Here is a 17,622-nt window from a genome sequence, read left to right as displayed (position 1 = left end):
AGTGCACACTGATCTTTAGGTACTTAGACATCCCTCATCCAGCTTCCTCCGGCCTGCCCTTCACCGTAACTTCCTCCGTCCACAGGATACACCGTCTTCTTCTTGACATCTTTAGGATACCACACACCCACAGTCTCTCGGTTATTCTGCCGATCTTCAGGTATCTTCGCCCCCCCCAATTCTGGAGTGGGTTCACCCTTACAGTCTTTAACTGGCCTTTCTATAACAGTCTCTTGGTGTCGGCCACCCCCAACTTTGGAGTGACCACACCCCCACAGTCTCTCGGTAATTCTGCCGATCTTCAGGTATCTTCGCCCCCCCCAATTCTGGAGTGGGTTCACCCTTACAGTCTTTACCTTTCTATAACAGCCTCTTGGTGTTGGCCACCCCCACTTTGGAGTGACCACACCCCCACAGTCTCTCGGTCATTCTGCCGATCTTCAGGTATCTTCGCCCCCCCCCAATTGTGGAGCGGGTTCACCCTTACAGTCTTTGCCCAACTTTCTTCTATCCAACGTCTGTTTCCATCTTGATGGGTGCGGTTCTCCCGTGGACAGATTAATAGGTCTTTACAAGGCAGGTCAGACTCTTAAGCGGTGATGTCATAGTACCTAAATCCTACTGCGGAGAACCCCTCCGCCACACTACACCTCCAGCCCTTCCCTTAAGAACCTCACCGTTCCAGGGTTCAAGGTGGCAAATGAATGATGCCTGTCCCTATCGTGACCTAACCTTATTCCCATTCACACAAAATACATGTCACATCCCTCCCAACACCACCAAAATCATTAAATGTGTGTACCCATAGAGACTAATGCAACCTGGCATATCTCTACACCTCCAAAGACACAGGTAGGTCGCAGACCCCTATGTCAATGGGAAACTACTATAGGATGCAAATGTGTACAGCCAAATAATAATTCACCGCAATGCGTTGGGCGAGTTTCCCTGGGTATAGGCTGTCACACATTTGTACCTAGAGTTTCTATGGGTACACAATCAACCAACAAACATTATCAATAAATACAATGTGCTATGGGGTTTCAGGGTAGTACAAGTTATACGTCCCGAAACCCTCATAGGAAACAAAGTGTGTCCATACAATATTTGGCTACAGGAACAATGTTAGCGTTATGTCCTGAGCCTCCTCCTCTGGATAGTTCTGTAAAGTTCTGTCTGGTTCTGGTGTATTTGGTCAATAAGTCCCTTGACCCTCCGACCAGAACCAGAAGAAGTTTCACTGGGTGAAACAAGTGATAAGTTCTTCCACCCGAACGTCTCCCAAGTCTTCCTCCAGAGCCTAAATAATGCTCCCGCTGGATTGTGGCACAGTCTTCATTGCTATAACACCTCTAGGCAGAGGTCGCTTTGTTGCCAAAATCCAGTGGGATCCTCTGGAGCTTCACAACAGTGTCAGGGGGAATAGCTGGCCTCTTCTGTGGCATCTCCTAGGTTTTTCTTCCGCTCCATATAAAATCACACCTATGGCAGAAGAAAACACCAGGCGCTCCCAGGGGAATTTCTCCCCTAACAGTGCAATTAATGTGAAAATTCCCAGCACCAATACCTTTGACCCATGGGTAGAGAAAGGTATTGGGCTGCCCTTTATCTCACAGGACCCCTCGTTATCCCAACACTGGTGTCTGAACACCCTACCTTCAGAGGATAGCGTCCTCTTCTGCACATCCCTCTGCACCAACAGATAAGGATGGCCGCCCTACTAGGTTAGGATAACTGGAGTTCTGTGGACAAAGCACCATCTTGTTATTGATGGCACCGCATCCCTGTCCACTCATGTGTACCCAGGCTGATTTCCCCCTGTGATCCCGCCTTGTGGAGGCCCGCAGAACCAATGGCATAGGCATGCCCTGGCTCCCCAGGACCCCACAACACAAGAACACAGTCCACATTCTGCTGCCAAACACTCTGCGTCCAATCCCTATCAGAGCTGTGCTACCTGACCGGACTAGAATTAAGTGCGCAGCACAACATTACACCAATGTTGTCTGTCCGCCCCAGTCCCCAGCGCAACACAGCCCTACCGAAAACCTGGAGCACAACAGTGCTATCTGTATCGATCTGAGACCCTGGTTGCCCAGAATAATATCACATCATCCTTTGTGTGCTGCATGGAGAAGGTCCTTATGCCTTCTCCCGACCAGCAGGATTTCCCGTGTGATATTATCTGCTCGCAAACCTATACGTTCTCGATCCACAGTATAACACTGTTCCACTCCAAGGGGACACAGAATGAAACAAAGACAGCAGACGGGACTTACACCACTACATAAATCAGCATGGTAGAACACATCCGCAGACAAGGACTACCACCATCAACATCAAGAAAAACTTACAAACAGATAACAAAAACACACAACATGGACATACACAGGAAACACACGGTGTAACAAATAGTACAGGGGTGTCAAATGTTGCCTAGCCTAGCCTGGCCACTCTGACCCCCTCAGCAGCTGGTGATGCTGCCGAGAGGTAACCCCGTTATGGCCAGGCTGACTAGACCCCACTGCACAATTTGTTACCTGGCTGATACTGTTGGACACATTGCAATTACTTGCACAAGGGCAATTCCTTGCAATGTGTCCTTTGTTCCCACACCTGAAACACGTGACTTGGTTTCCTGTCCTGTGTGTTTTGCAGTGTCTCGCTATGTGACCTAGGCCACCACATGCAAAACATCTGATGTTTGCTCTGCATGGCCCAGGTCCATCTACACTGCAGCCGTGCTCCCTTCTTCTGAATTGTACCATCCTCAGGGACGCACTCTTCACAGTTCTTTTTCCCAAAGTCAGGGAAAAATCTCTGTTAGTCTGGACCGGCTTGACCTGATGATCAGACCGGTCACAGACTACTCTCCCCCCTTGTGGCCCTGCACAGGGCAACATTTTGAGAGATTCCGACCCTGGCTTTACGGAAAAAGAAAGGGCCGGCACCAACTTGGTGATAACCTGTTGCATGCCAGACATTAGCTGGGACCTTACAGCAACCTGAGCCTTCAATTTGGCTACCGTCACGTCAGTAGAGGCAGTCCGCTCCTTGAAGGCTTTGACTTCAGTATAAGACTGAGTCAACTTAGCCTCAATTTCCTCCTTCTGCCTCTGCAGCTCTACCAACTGTGACTCTATCCTAGCCACCTGCGCATCTCGGTCAACAGTAGACTGCACATTCTCTGCCAGCTGCGCCTGCAATGTCGAAACCTGGTCCGAATTACTGGCACAGCACTGGCAGTGAATGGCCGGAGGAATTGTCTCCGTTGACCGAGACACCAGCGCAACTTCCTTTGGCTTACAGATGCTAGCCTCAAACGTATGAACGAGTTTGGCCAGCATCCGAAGCCGTTTGGTGGCCTTGTTCAAAACCGTCCGTTTGTTAACACAAAGCTTGTCGTAAATACAAGCCTGTGCTAACAAACAGCATTTCTGCTGACTTGTGAGTGGTGGGGAGGATGGGGTTAAATGTGCTGTGTCTGCTCAAGTGTTGCAGTGTGGGGAAGTCCATACTCACTGTTTGATGAGCGTCCATTTTCTCCTTGGCGCCGTATCTCGCAGCTGCTTGGAAGAAGTCCATTTTCCCGGATCGCCTCTTCCCGACCAGCCTGACTTGTACGCCGCTCCCCCGAAGATGGATCTCCTTCAGTGATGTGTCTTCTCCCTTGCAATCACTTGAGCGATGCTTGTTGGTGCTGTACTTTTCCGTGTCTCTTACCCCAGCGACGGTGAGCGTGTAAAGCAAATACAAAAGTATTAATTCACAGAACAATTATAGATTCTCTGCAAAAGATTTTGTTTTATTTCTGGTACTCTAAGGGAAGTATCGCTTCTCCTGTACGAATTATCGGGTACTAGACGCTCAGACACTCCGCTGACCGCGTCTCTCCTGCCCGCTAATTCACAGTACCAGCGACCCTCAGCCTTAAGACCAAAAACAAACGCAAAATCCACGCAGTGGGCCTGGCTCGCCAATGTAAAGGGGGAATATTAATCACCAATATTTATGCAAATATCGATAATTAATATTCATAAATGGGAGGAGCCATCTAGTGATAACTCCGCCCATTTATGCCTTTATATAATAACACAATACTTTCGCTATGCTCTACACTGATCACTTATGCTAACTGCATGCGCCTTACTAACTCGCTACCGCTAACAAGTACACACTACACAAAAGGGTACAAATATAACAGTATTTATTACACCAAGCAATACACTAACAATACACTACGCACGCAGTACACTACAATACACTACGCACGCAGTACACTACAATACAGCACTAAATATACAATAACTACACTACACATTCCCAATTCCACCCATCAACTAACTATACAATTCACACATACAAGTATTAACACAACCCACCCCACCTGACTATTCACTGTCCCTACGGGGTATGACGAAGGGTTAAAAGGATTGTTTGCAGAGCAGAAGCATGCTCTACAGGACCAGGGTAACCACCAGGGGTTAATCAGGGCCACCAGGGTAAAGGGGTTAATGCAGGCACATTTCCGCCGGACAGGGGAACAGGGCACGGACATCAGGGGTACAAAGTGTCCAGGGGGGGGGGGGGCCAGGGGAGAGATACCAGGGGTAATGCCTGGCAGGGAAAGGGTTAATTAGGGGAGAGCAGGCCCACTGGGAACCAGGGGTGAGGGTTCCAGGGGTTATGGGGAGGATCGTTGGTGGGATAGTGGGGGGGTTATAAGGGGGTGATACTTAAGGTTTTGTTGCTCGTTCGTCCAGGGGTCTGCTCGTTCGTCCAGGGGGGGGTCCGGTCGGAGGAAAGGCTGCAGGGGTCGGGTCCGGTGGAGCGCAGGATGCGCTGCCCTTTCAGGTGGTGGGGGCCCCGATCCTAACTGCGGCCTTGAGCGCCGATTGCGCTCTCCTAGATGAAGGGGGGGGTCCGGTCAGCTGCCACGTGGGAGGCCCTGACTCCCGGAGCGCAGGACGCACTCCTCTTCCAGGTGGGGGCCCAGATGAAGACTCTTTGAGTGCCGGGGCCGCCGGGTATTTATCCCCCAGCAGCCCGCACTCCCGCGCCACCAGGGGGCGCGCGCGCGCCCCTATCATCCACGTGGGCCGGCGCAGTGATATGACGTCACTGCGCCGGCCAGCACATCGGGGACGCGCTGCAGACAGGCGGGAGAAGCCTTTGATCTCCCGCCTGCTGCACCTCGCATTCCGGACAGTGCGATAGTAATCGCACTGCCGGAATGCACATAATAGAAGGAGAGGCTTCTCCCCTTCTTCTATCATGTGTAATTATCTCCAGCAGCGCTGAGGATAATTACAACAAAGGGCTCAGATTCTGTTGAATCTGAGCTCTTTGTATCCATCAGGATGACCGGACCCTTGTCCGGTCATTCTGATGCAATTAGCCAGATTGCATCGGTGCGAATGCTTGGGGCACATTCACACCGATGCACCTGGTTTCAGTTGTAGGAGGGGGGGGGGGGATATATATAAGGGGGCACAAGCCCCTACACTATAAGGGGGCACAAGCCCCTACACTATAAGGGGGCACAAGCCCCTACACTATAAGGGGGCACAAGCCCCTACACTATAAGGGGGCACAAGCCCCTACATCACAAGGGGGCACAAGCCCCTACATCACAAGGGGGCACAAGCCCCTACATCACAAGGGGGCACATATTTCCCACAGGGGCCTTCATGAGCCCCTGTGGGCCACTAAGGGCAGATGTGCGCAGATGCTGGGAACATCCGCGCACATCCTCCTATAACGTGATTAATGCATGCATATATATCATACATGCACGCACGTGTTTGCATGCATGTATGTATATATATATGCATGCGTCTCAACCCTTCCTCAACACGGCTACTTTATCCAAGGTTTCTATGAGCCAGTGTACTGTTTTTATATTCGGTGCATATAGATTGCATATCGTATATTTAGTATGCCCTATCTCGCAGTTCAGCAGGAGGTATCTGCCTCCAGGATCCGCCAATTGTGAGTAGAGAGTGAATGGAACATTCTTATTAATCCCTATGCTCACTCCCCTGGAAGCGGCCTTATCGGAGCAAGAATGGTACCAATGATGAAAGGGAGTGTTATTCAAATTTGGAATATGTCGGGCCGTAAAATGAGTTTCTTGTAGCATAATAACATCAATCGCTGCCTTTTTAATACTCCGGAACACACGGCTCCTTTTAATTGGGTTGTTGCAACCGTGCACATTGTATGTGGCGATATTAAAAACTAGAGGTGCCATCCATGTGCCAATATAATGATATATAATCCCTTGCAAGCATAAGTATGACCAGAAGATGGAGCACAAAACATTAGTTGAGAATAATTATTAACTGAACATGAAACCTGCATATATGAAACAAGGTAGGAAACCCTCAATGAGTTCCTAGTAGTAGTAGGGGGAAGGGAACTAAGTAACATCAGTAAACCCTCATCGGCCTAGACTCTCCTACTAGCCTATTTTGCAGATAGTAAAGGTGAATTTTTCTACCCAATCATAGTACTGCCACGAGGGCAATATCAGTGTCTAGTAAACGGTTACATTAGTGAGATAATGGATAGTAGATCCATAAGCATATGCGCACATATTAAGATATAAAGAGCATATATAGAGCATCAGTGAGAAGGGAGGGGAGGGGAGGGATGAAGGGGGGGGGGGGGGAGAAGGGAATTGCATTGATAAAGTATCTTAATAGACACTGTCCCCTTATGCTTACTGGATCGTAAGCGTCTGCTTCACGTCTTCAGCATCAGGTGTCCATATCTCTGTTCGCCATCTTCCTGCTGCGGCCGGTTCTCTGTTGCTTCTGCTTCTGCCAGGGAGAGGCTTGAGGTAATGGTGGAAGCTCTTCCTCTGAAGGCACGGGTAGCCAAGAAGGGACATCCACCGGTGTCAGGTCTAACATCTCCCAAACTGGTGTTAAGTCCGCAGGTGTCCTGACCGTGAACCGGCGGTTACCCGCCGTGATCAAAATTCCAAATGGGAACAACCACCTATAAGGCAGTTTTGAGGACCGGAGAAGATCAGTTAGCGGTTTAAGTAGCCTTCTCTTCTGCAGCGTGGAGGCCGCTAAATCTTGATAGATTTGAATGCTTCTTCCTTGCAGGTGTATTTCTCCTTTAGCCCTTGCTTTTTGCAGGATATCCTCTGTGTCCCTATAGCTCAGCAAACCACAGATAATATCTCTAGGGTTTTCCGCTGATCCAGGTTTTGGCTGTAAGGCTCTATGTACTCTTTCTACTATGACGCCTTTGGCCCTCTCAGGCCCCAGCAGTGAAAGGAAGAGCAGGCCCATGGAGCTCATCAGATCCTCCTTCTCCTCAGCCTCTGGCAATCCTCTAATTCTGATATTGCACCGTCTGCTCCTATTCTCTTGGTCTTCCATCTGTAGGAGTAAACTGTTCATAGCTCTAGTAGGTGCCCCCAGGTTGTCTCTAACCGCCGTATCGAAAGTCAGCATGGCCTCCTGCACCTGCTCTAAGGACTCCACTCTATCTCCAATATGGCGTACATCCGCCTTGATGGTAGCGAGGTCTGCTGCAATCAGGGCCAGCGCTTTGTGAAGTGCTTCCTCCAGAAAGTTTCGGGTGAGCAATGCTGAATCGTCACCAGGACAAGCCCCATATACCTCTCCCATTTCTGTATGTTGAGCCTCATGACTCAGGTCCCCTGATGCGCAGTCTTCCCCATGCCACTTCTGCGCCATCTTGCCTGAGCGTGCGGTGTCTGGGGAATCGATTTTTGGAAGTATTTCTCCATATCGGGTTGCTGCGGAGGGTCCCGCTTCTGGTCTGTGGTGGTTCTAGCAGAGTCCTTAGGTTGGATCTTCATTTCTGCTCACTGGTAGTGCTATTAAATAGGCTGTAGGGAATCTAGTGGCGGGAGCTCCGCTCTCAAGCAGCCGCCATCTAGCTCGGTCAGGCCACGCCCCCCCGCAAGTCAACAATTCTTAATCGTAGGTCTTCTGAGAGCTTTTTTGTGCGAGGCATCATTCACATCAGGCAATGCTTCTTGTGAAAAGCAAACCCATAACTGGTGTGTGTTTTTTATAGGGCAGGGCAGCTGTAACCAACACCTCCAATCTCATCTCACTAATTGGACTCCAGTTGGTTGACACCTCACTCCAATTAGCTCTTGGAGATGTCATTAGTCTAGGGGTTCACATACCTTTGCCACCTGCACTGTGAATGTTTACATGGTGTGTTCAATAAAAACATGGTAACATTTAATTCTTTGTGTGTTATTAGTTTAAGCAGACTGTGATTGTCTATTGTTGTGACTTAGATGAAGATCAGATCACATTTTATGACCAATTTGTGCAGAAATCCATATCATTCCAAAGAGTTCACATACTTTTTCTTGCAACTGTACACACATCACAAGTTTTGACACTGACTTTTTGTGTTTACTATGAGTCTCTCCTGATGCTAGTAATCTGCCCTAATGTAAGATGGCTGCCCTTGAATTCTTTTGGGGGGTAGCGCATGCGCCATGCAGGTATGGCCCTCCGCTCTTTTGTACCCCATATTTCTTATTCTAATATGGGGCAACATAACATATATATATAGTTACATGTCCACCGATAGGCACTATATTGTTTTTCTTATTGGCACATTGTGACAGCTGCTTTCCCCTACGCTTCAGCGGTCCCACCTACCGACTTTGCTGAGGTGCGGTCACGTGACGGGTTTGCCACGTCACGCGCACGTCACTTCCGATCACATGACGCGCATGGCAGATCCCTGTTGCGCTAGCCAATGCGTCCCTAGCCTCGGTTTGGGCATAATACCGCCCACCGAGGACATCACGTGCCGCTGAACCACCATTGAAGACCCTTGAACCACTACTTAACATGGCGCCCCGCATCTCACAGCAAGCGCCGGCTGTATATTGTGGTCTCAATAGTGGTGAGTTTCTTGATATTCATTACATTCTCTGCATCAGTAGGGTCTCACTTGTGTTTTGTTTAATTTTGTTTAATTGAGTACTGTTTGCTCTTGGTCTCTTTTCGGTTTCCCTCCCCATACTTTGGAACATTTCTACACAAGTATGAGCACTCACTCCCAGGAGTCTTCCCCTTTTTTGCTATTTCCTCATATGATTTCAGCCTGTCTACAATGATGTGGCGTGGTACTTAGAGCAGGCCTGCGGTAGGTTTCTGCCGCGGGCCTGCTCTGACTTCCCCGCCACCCCTCTCCCATACCCACATGGATTATCCCATGGCCTGATCCTACAGCAGATACATACTTTGTATGGCATGGTATGTTACCTAGGGCCCATTTACTGTCCCATGTCTGTGGACCCTGTCTCACTAATCATGTTCTTAATTTTGAACAGACGCGGTATAATCATGTCTTATTGAACGCTGAATAGCTTATCAACTACCAATTTATGTACTAGATGGTATACTATGACATGTGGGGCTCAACCTCCCCTTCTTTATACTTTGACTTACCAATCATGCCACATTGCTATACGGATTTTATTTTAACTATATAATCATGTCTCATTTTCTTACAAAATTGTATAATCATGTGTCATGTATTTATGATGTATTTCCATCCTATGAGCCCCTTTTTTTGTATATTATGTTTTGTCAGCCAGATGAAGGGAGTATGTTAGCCCGAAACATTGCACGCAACTGATATACCACTGACTCCGGCTGAAATAATATGAAATAAATCACTATTTATCATCATCACGGAGTGCTGTCTAAATATTTGTGTGATATCTACAGTTCTTGAGGTGGAGCTACAGAACACAACCCGGACGTGCACCCACCCCTGCCATTATTTGAAAAGAGTGCTGTGGCCTATTTATTTGAAACCCTGAATACGCCATCTAATTAACAAAGATGATAGTAAAAAAAACAATGGGTGGTTTTGTGCACCTAAAAAATGCCATAAAAACAACTTATTTTTTCCAAGTCATGTGGCCTTGAGCATCAATTACAGTTCGACAACAACGTCTCATGCTTTTCACAAGTCGACTTATTGTCTGCGGAGGCATGGGATCCAACTCTTCTTGAAGGGTGGCCCTCAGGTCACTGAGGTTCTGGGGTACAGAGTTACCAGCCTCTACAGTCGTGGCCAAAAGTTTTGAGAATGACATAAATATTGGAAATTGGAAAAGTTGCTGCTTAAGTTTTTATAATAGCAATTTGCATATACTCCAGAAGGTTATGAAGAGTGATCAGATGAATTGCATAGTCCTTCTTTGCCATGAAAATTTACTTAATCCCAAAAAAAACTTTCCACTGCATTTCATTGCTGTCATTAAAGGACCTGCTGAGATCATTTCAGTAATCGTCTTGTTAACTCAGGTGAGAATGTTGACGAGCACAAGGCTGGAGATCATTATGGCTGATTGGGTTAAAATGGCAGACTTGACATGTTAAAAGGAGGGTGATGCTAAGAAGGCTTCAGGGCGTCCAAGAAAGTCCAGCAAGCGCCAGGATCGTCTCCTAAAGTGGATTCAGCTGCGGGATCGGAGTGCCACCAGTGCAGAGCTTGCTCAGGAATGGCAGCAGGCAGGTGTGAGTGCATCTGCACGCACAGTGAGGCGAAGACTTTTGGAAGATGGCCTGGTGTCAAGAAAGGCAGCAAAGAAGCCACTTCCCTGCAAAAAAAAAACATCAGGGACAGATTGATCTGCTGCAGAAAGTATGGTGAATGGACTGCTGAGGACTGGGGCAAAGTCATATTCTCCGATGAAGCCTCTTTCCGATTGTTTGGGGCATCTGGAAAAAGGCTTGTCCGGAGAAGAAAAGGTGAGTGCTACCATCAGTCCTGTGTCATGCCAACAGTAAAGCATCCTGTGACCATTCATGTGTGGGGTTGCTTCTTATCCAAGGGAGTGGGCTCACTCACAAATTTTGCCCAAAAACACAGCCATGAATAAAGAATGGTACCAAAACACCCTCCAACAGCAACTTCTTCCAACAATCCAACAACAGTTTGGTAAAGAACAATGCATTTTCCAGCACGATGGAGCACCGTGTCATAAGGCAAAAGTGATAACTAAGTGGCTCGGGGACCAAAACGTTGACATTTTGGGTCCATGGCCTGGAAACTCTCCAGATCTTAATCCCATTGAGTACTTGTGGTCAATCCTCAAGAGGCGGGTGGACAAACAAAAACCCACTAATTCTGACAAACTCCAAGAAGTGATTATGAAAGAATGGGTTGCTATCAGTCAGGAATTGGCCCAGAAGTTGATTGAGAGCATGCCCAGTCGAATTGCAGAGGTCCTGAAAAAGAAGGGCCAACACTGCAAATACTGACTCTTTGCATAAATGTCATGTAATTGTTGATAAAAGCCTTTGAAATGTATGAAGTGCGTGTAATTATATTTCACTACATCACAGAAACAACTGAAACAAAGATCTAAAAGCAGTTTAGCAGCAAACTTTGTGAAAACTAATATTTGTGTCATTCTCAAAACTTTTGGCCACGACTGTATACGGCAACTCAGCTGACAGGGTGGATTTGATTTAAATCAAATTGATTGATTTAAATCATGATTTAAATTGGAGATTTTCCTAGCTATTGTAACGGAAAATATAGATTTTATTGAAGACAGGAGGCTAACATTGTGCATTAACTTTCTTTACTACTCCCATAGCAGCAAGAAAAACTATTACAACAGGTGAAAGAAAGTTTTTTCAAATAGGTACTAAATATGTAAATGAGGAAGTCCAGGTAGCCAATCCGTGATCTTCCTAGTGTATAAAAGGTGATGATAACGTAGACTCTGCCTCTTTCTTGATGGTGACCCGAGATGAAGTAGCTTGAATTAACCGGATCTTGGCAGTAAAAGGAATGCAAAGTAGGTCTAGATGATATAAATTCGGAGTAACAGGAACGTTTGAAGATGGATGGAGGATTGAAGAGTTGAAGATATTCTAGTATGCTATGGAGACAGAAAATATATATGTACAATCAGGGTTGGGTTAATAGGGGGGGACAATGTTCGCCTCCTGTCTTCAATCAAATCTATATTTTCCGTTACAATAGCTAGGAAAATCTCAAATTTTATCTAAACAGGAGGCTTTCATTGTGCAAGTTTAAAGCTAAACGTGTATAAAAGAATGCCATAATTATAATTTATAGGATGGACATAGATATATGAGTTTTCAGGTTTGAAAAAAAACGTTTTAAAAGTGGATTCTGAAGACCAGTCCGTGGCCTTCAGAATATCAGAGAGAGCACCTCCTTTTTGGAAGGCTTTCATGGAAACTGCTCCTCGGATTGAATGAGGGCCAAAGATTGATGTATTAAACCCTACCATTTGCATGCTAAGTTTAATCCATCTGGATAATGTAGGGGAGGATACTGGAAGATGTGGTTTACAAAATGAAATAAGAAGTTGGGAAGATTGAGGGGTGCGTAGAGATTGGGTCGTGGATTCGTATGTTTTTAAACAGCGGACAACGCATAGTTTATCGTTGGAGGGGAAAGCTGGGTAGAAGACCATATGTAGGTTGGTTTTGGTTCTTCTGGTGATTTGGAAGGTTACTCCGTTAGGGGTGAAGGATCTGTGAGAGATGTCCAAGGCTCTGACGTCTGAAACTCTTTTGATGGAGAGGAGACATAAAAGGGTCGTGATTTTAAATGAGAGTAATTTTAGTGAAAGATGTTAGTTGTCTTCCCAATTAGAAAAAAGATTTAGAAGGAAGGTAACATCCCAAGTGGAATGGTATCTAGGTTTAGGGGGTTTTCTAAAACGAATGCCTTTCATAAGTCTGCAGACCATTGGGTGTTTGCCAACAGGAATGGAGTTAACAGGGGCATGTTCTGATGATATTGCGGAACGGTTAGGCCTCTTTCAGACGGGCGTTGCGGGAAAAGGTGCGGGCACGTTGCGGGAACATGCACGATTTTTCCGTGCGAGTGCAAAACATTGTAATGCGTTTTGCACTCGTGTGAGAAAAATCGCGCATGTTTGGTACCCAAACCCGAACTTCTTCACAGAAGTTCGGGCTTGGGATCGGTGTTCTGTAGATTGTATTATTTTCCCTTATAACATGGTTATAAGAGAAAATAATAGCATTCTGAATACAGAATGCATAGTACAATAGCGCTGGAGGGGTTAAAAATAACTAAAAAATAATTAAACTCACCTTAGTCCACTTGCTCGCGCAGCTGTCTCCTTCTTTGATGATTGCCGAAACAGGACCTGTGGTGACGTCACTCCGGTCATCACATGGTCCATCACATGATCCATCACCATGGTAAAAGATCATGTGATGACCGGAGTGACGTCACCACAGGTCCTGTTCCGGCAATCAGCAAAGAAGGAGACAGAAGAGAAGCCGGCTGCGCGAGCAAGTGGACTAAGGTGAGTTTAATTTTTTTATATTTTTTTTTAACCCCTCCAGCGCTATTTTACTATGCATTCTGTATTCAGAATGCTATTATTTTCCCTTATAACCATGTTATAAGGGAAAAAAGTAATGATCGGGTCTCCATCCCGATCGTCTCCTAGCAACCGTGCCTGAAAATTGCACCGCATCCGCACTTGCTTGTGATTTTCACACAACCCCATTCATTTCTATGGGGCCTGCGTTACGTGAAAAATGCACAAAATAGAGCATGCTGCGATTTTCACGCAACGCACAAGTGATGCGTGAAAATCACAGCTCATGTGAACAGCCCCATAGAAATGAATGGGTCGGGGTTCAGTGCGGGTGCAATGCGTTCAACTCACGCATCGCATCCGTGTGGAATACTCGCCCGTGTGAAAGGGGCCTAAAGGTTTATGGTCCTATAAGCTTTCCCCATATCAAAGGATTCAGAAAGGAAGTTTAATATGTGGGTAATAGGTGTGTGAACGGGATCCAAATTCCGTTGAGTGCACCAATGAAGCCAAATTTTCCAGGCTGATCTATAAGCCTTTCTGGTACCTGGGGCCCATGCGTCAGAGAGGATGTCGATAGTAGATTGTGAAAGGCCGAGATCGATTGTTCATTGCCTGAAATCAGCCAAGCTATTAATGTTAGGTGTCCCGATAGGATCAGAGGGTGGAGGTGTCGGAAGGGTCTCGGAGGAGATTCTGGGGAGAATTCTCGGGATATCTATCATCACACTGAGTAGTGTGGGAAACCATGCTTGAGATGGCCACCATGGAGTGATGATCACTAGTGTAGATCCCTGTGCAATTGTCTGACGTAGAACTCTGGGGATTAATGCGAAGGGGGGAAAAGCGTAGAGACGTTTTTGTGGCCAAATTTGGCGAAGAGCATCTAGAGCTAAAGCGTCTGGATCCGGATGCCAGCTGAAGAAGGTGGATAGTTGGGTGTTAAGTTGTGATGCGAATAGATCTATGAGGATGGGACCCCATAGTTTGTTGATCTGTTGGAAGATGAAAGGGTTTAATTGCCAATCGCTGGAATCCGAAAGGTATCGGGAATTCCAGTCGGCAACTGAGTTTATCAAATCTGGGAGATATTCTGCTTTTAGGGTGATATCCCTGTCCAGACAGAAATGCCAAAAATCTTTGGCAATGTCGGTTAGAATCTTGGAGGTGGTGCCCCCTAAACGGTTGATGTATTGAACTGCTGCGATATTGTCGATACGCAGTAGGATGCAGCAGTGTGATTTGTCTGTCGCAAAACTTTTCAGGGCAAAAGAGGCGGCTAGTAGTTCCAGACAATTGATGTGTAGACGAGATTCGGATTCGGACCATTTTCCTCCTGTGGAATAAGGACCGCAACGAGCACCCCAGCCCGATAGGCTGGCGTCTGATAGTACCAGGTCTGGTGAGGAATTGAATATCATTTTTCCATTCCAGATCTGGATATGTTGAAGCCACCAAAGAAGTTCTTCTTTGGCTTCTGGAGATAGGGGAAATTTGTTCAAATATTGTAGGCCTTGCTGTAAATGTTGTGTTTTTAGGCGTTGGAGGGCTCTGTAGTGTAATGGGGCAGGGAAGGTGGCTTGTATGGAGGCCGATAACAGGCCCACAAGCTGTGCAATGGTCCGTAGTGATACTAGATGTTTGTTCAATACTGAACGGATCTCTTTTCGAATCAGGGAGAGAGTTTTCTGGTAGGGAGACTCAATAGAGCGGAGATGGTATTGATATTGAAACCCAGAAATTCTATTTCCCTGGATGGGGATAGGACGGACTTTTTGTAATTGATTAGAAAACCAAGATTGGTTAGAAGAGAAATGGTCCATTGTGAATAAGGATTAGTGAGAGTGATTGTGCCATAATTAGAATATCGTCTAAATATATGATTAAACGTACACCTCGGGATCTTAGGGATGAGATCACTGGTTTCATTAGTTTGGTGAAGCACCAATGGGCTGATGATAGGCCAAATGGAAGGCAAGTGAATTGCCATTTCTGGTTGTTCCAGAAAAATAGTAGGAAAGGTTGATGGAAAGGGTGTATGGGTACGTTGAGATAGGCATCTTTTAGATCTATTTTTATTAGCCAGTTTTGAGGGAGTAACAGGTCCCTAAGAAGGTGGATTCCTTCCATTTTGAAGTGATGATAAGTCACAAAATCATTGAGGGTTTTTAAATTTATGACAGGTCTGTGACCCCCATCTTTCTTTTTTACTAGAAAGATGTTGCTGATGAAACCCGGAGATAGGGGTGGTACTTGGATGATAACCTTCTTGTAGAAAAGATCCTGTATCTCTGACTCTATGAGGTTTTGATCTAGAGTGGAGAATTGTATTGGTTGAGGGATGTGGTTCTGTGACGGGGGGATTGGAAATCTGATAGCCTGAGATGGTGTTCAGGATCCATGAATCTGAGGTTAGAGAAGACCATGTTTGGAAAAAATGTTTCAGTCTTCCTCCTAGAGCAGCGGTTCTCAACCTAGGGGTCGCGACCCCTTTGGGGGTCGATCGGCCCTTTCCGGGGGGTCGCCTGAGGCTTCCTATTGTGGGTCCAGGCCCGTCGCTAACAGACAGGCAAAACAAGCAATTGCTTGGGGCCCCGAGCTGGCCCGGGGCCAAGCAGAGCCGGTGCTTGTTTTGCGGCTGAGTAACTCAGAAGATCCGATGGTATATTCTAACCCCCAGGCGTTCCCATGGTGACGGGGACGCTTGCCTGGAGGTTAGAATATACCATCGGATCTGAGTTTTACGAGCTCAGTGAGATCGTAAAAACTCAAATCCGATGGTATATTCTAACCCGCAGGCGTTCCCATGGTGACAGGGACGCTTTCCTAGGGGTTAGAATATACAGGGCCACGCCGCTCACAGCAGTATATTTATAAACTAATCAGTAACTACTTTAACTTTAATCATTGCTCATTGCTGAGCTCTTTACTTGGATTATAATTTATTTGGATATAGGATATCTTACTTTGTCTTAGCTCCGGTAATAGCAGGCAGTGCGGGGGGGCGGCGCTCACTCACTGACGTCACGCGCCTAGGCGGCGCAGGCGCGTGACGTCAGTGAGTGAGCGCCGCCCCCCGCACTACCTGCTATTACCGGAGCTAAGACAAAGTAAGATATCCCATATCAAAATAAATTATAATCCAAGTAAAGAGCTCAGCAATGAGCAATGATAAAAGTTAAAGTAGTTACTGATTAGTTTATAAATATACTGCTGTGAGCGTCGGGGAGGGAGATCTGTGGATGGCACTGTAGGGGGATCTGTGGATGGCAGTGCCATCCACAGATCCGCCTACAGTGCCATCCACAGATCCCCCCCTAAACAGTGCCATCCACAGATCCCCCTCCCCTAAACAGTGCCATCATGGCACTGTTTAGGGGAGGGGGGATCTGTGGATGGCACTGTTTAGGGGGGATCTGTGGATAGCACTGTTTAGGGGGGATCTGTGGATGGCACTGTTTAGGGGGGAGATCTGTGGATGGCACTGTTTAGGGGAGGGGGGATCTGTGGATGGCACTGTTTAGGGGGGATCTGTGGATGGCACTGTTTAGGGGGGTCTGTGGTTGGCACTGTTTATGGGGGAGATCTGTGGATAGCACTGTTTAGGGGAGGGGGGATCTGTGGATGGCACTGTTTAGGGGGGATCTGTGGATGGCACTGTTTAGGGGAGGGGGGATCTGTGGATGGCACTGTTTAGGGGGGATCTGTGGATGGCACTGTTTAGGGGGGTCTGTGGATGGCACTGTTTATGGGGGAGATCTGTGGATGGCACTGTTTAGGGGAGGGGGGATCTGTGGATGGCACTGTTTAGGGGGGATCTGTGGATGGCACTGTTTAGGGGGGATCTGTGGATGGCACTGTTTAGGGGGGATCGGTGGATGGCACTGTTTAGGGGGGAGATCTGTGGATGGCACTGTTTAGGGGAGGGGGATCTGTGGATGGCACTGTTTAGGGGGATCTGTGGATGGCACTGTTTAGGGGGAGATCTGTGGATGGCACTGTTTAGGGGGAGATCTGTGGATGGCACTGTTTAGGGGGGAGATCTGTGGATGGCACTGTTTAGGGGGGAGATCTGTGGATGGCACTGTTTAGGGGAGGGGGGATCTGTGGATGGCACTGTTTAGGGGAGGGGGGATCTGTGGATGGCACTGTTTAGGGGGAGATCTGTGGATGGCACTGTTTAGGGGAGGGGGATCTGTGGATGGCACTGTTTAGGGGGGATCTGTGGATGGCACTGTTTAGGGGGGGGATCT

This window comes from Bufo bufo, chromosome 2 (assembly GCF_905171765.1).
Source record: "Bufo bufo chromosome 2, aBufBuf1.1, whole genome shotgun sequence".
Lineage (NCBI taxonomy): Eukaryota > Metazoa > Chordata > Amphibia > Anura > Bufonidae > Bufo > Bufo bufo.
Note: the sequence above shows the minus strand (reverse complement) of the source record.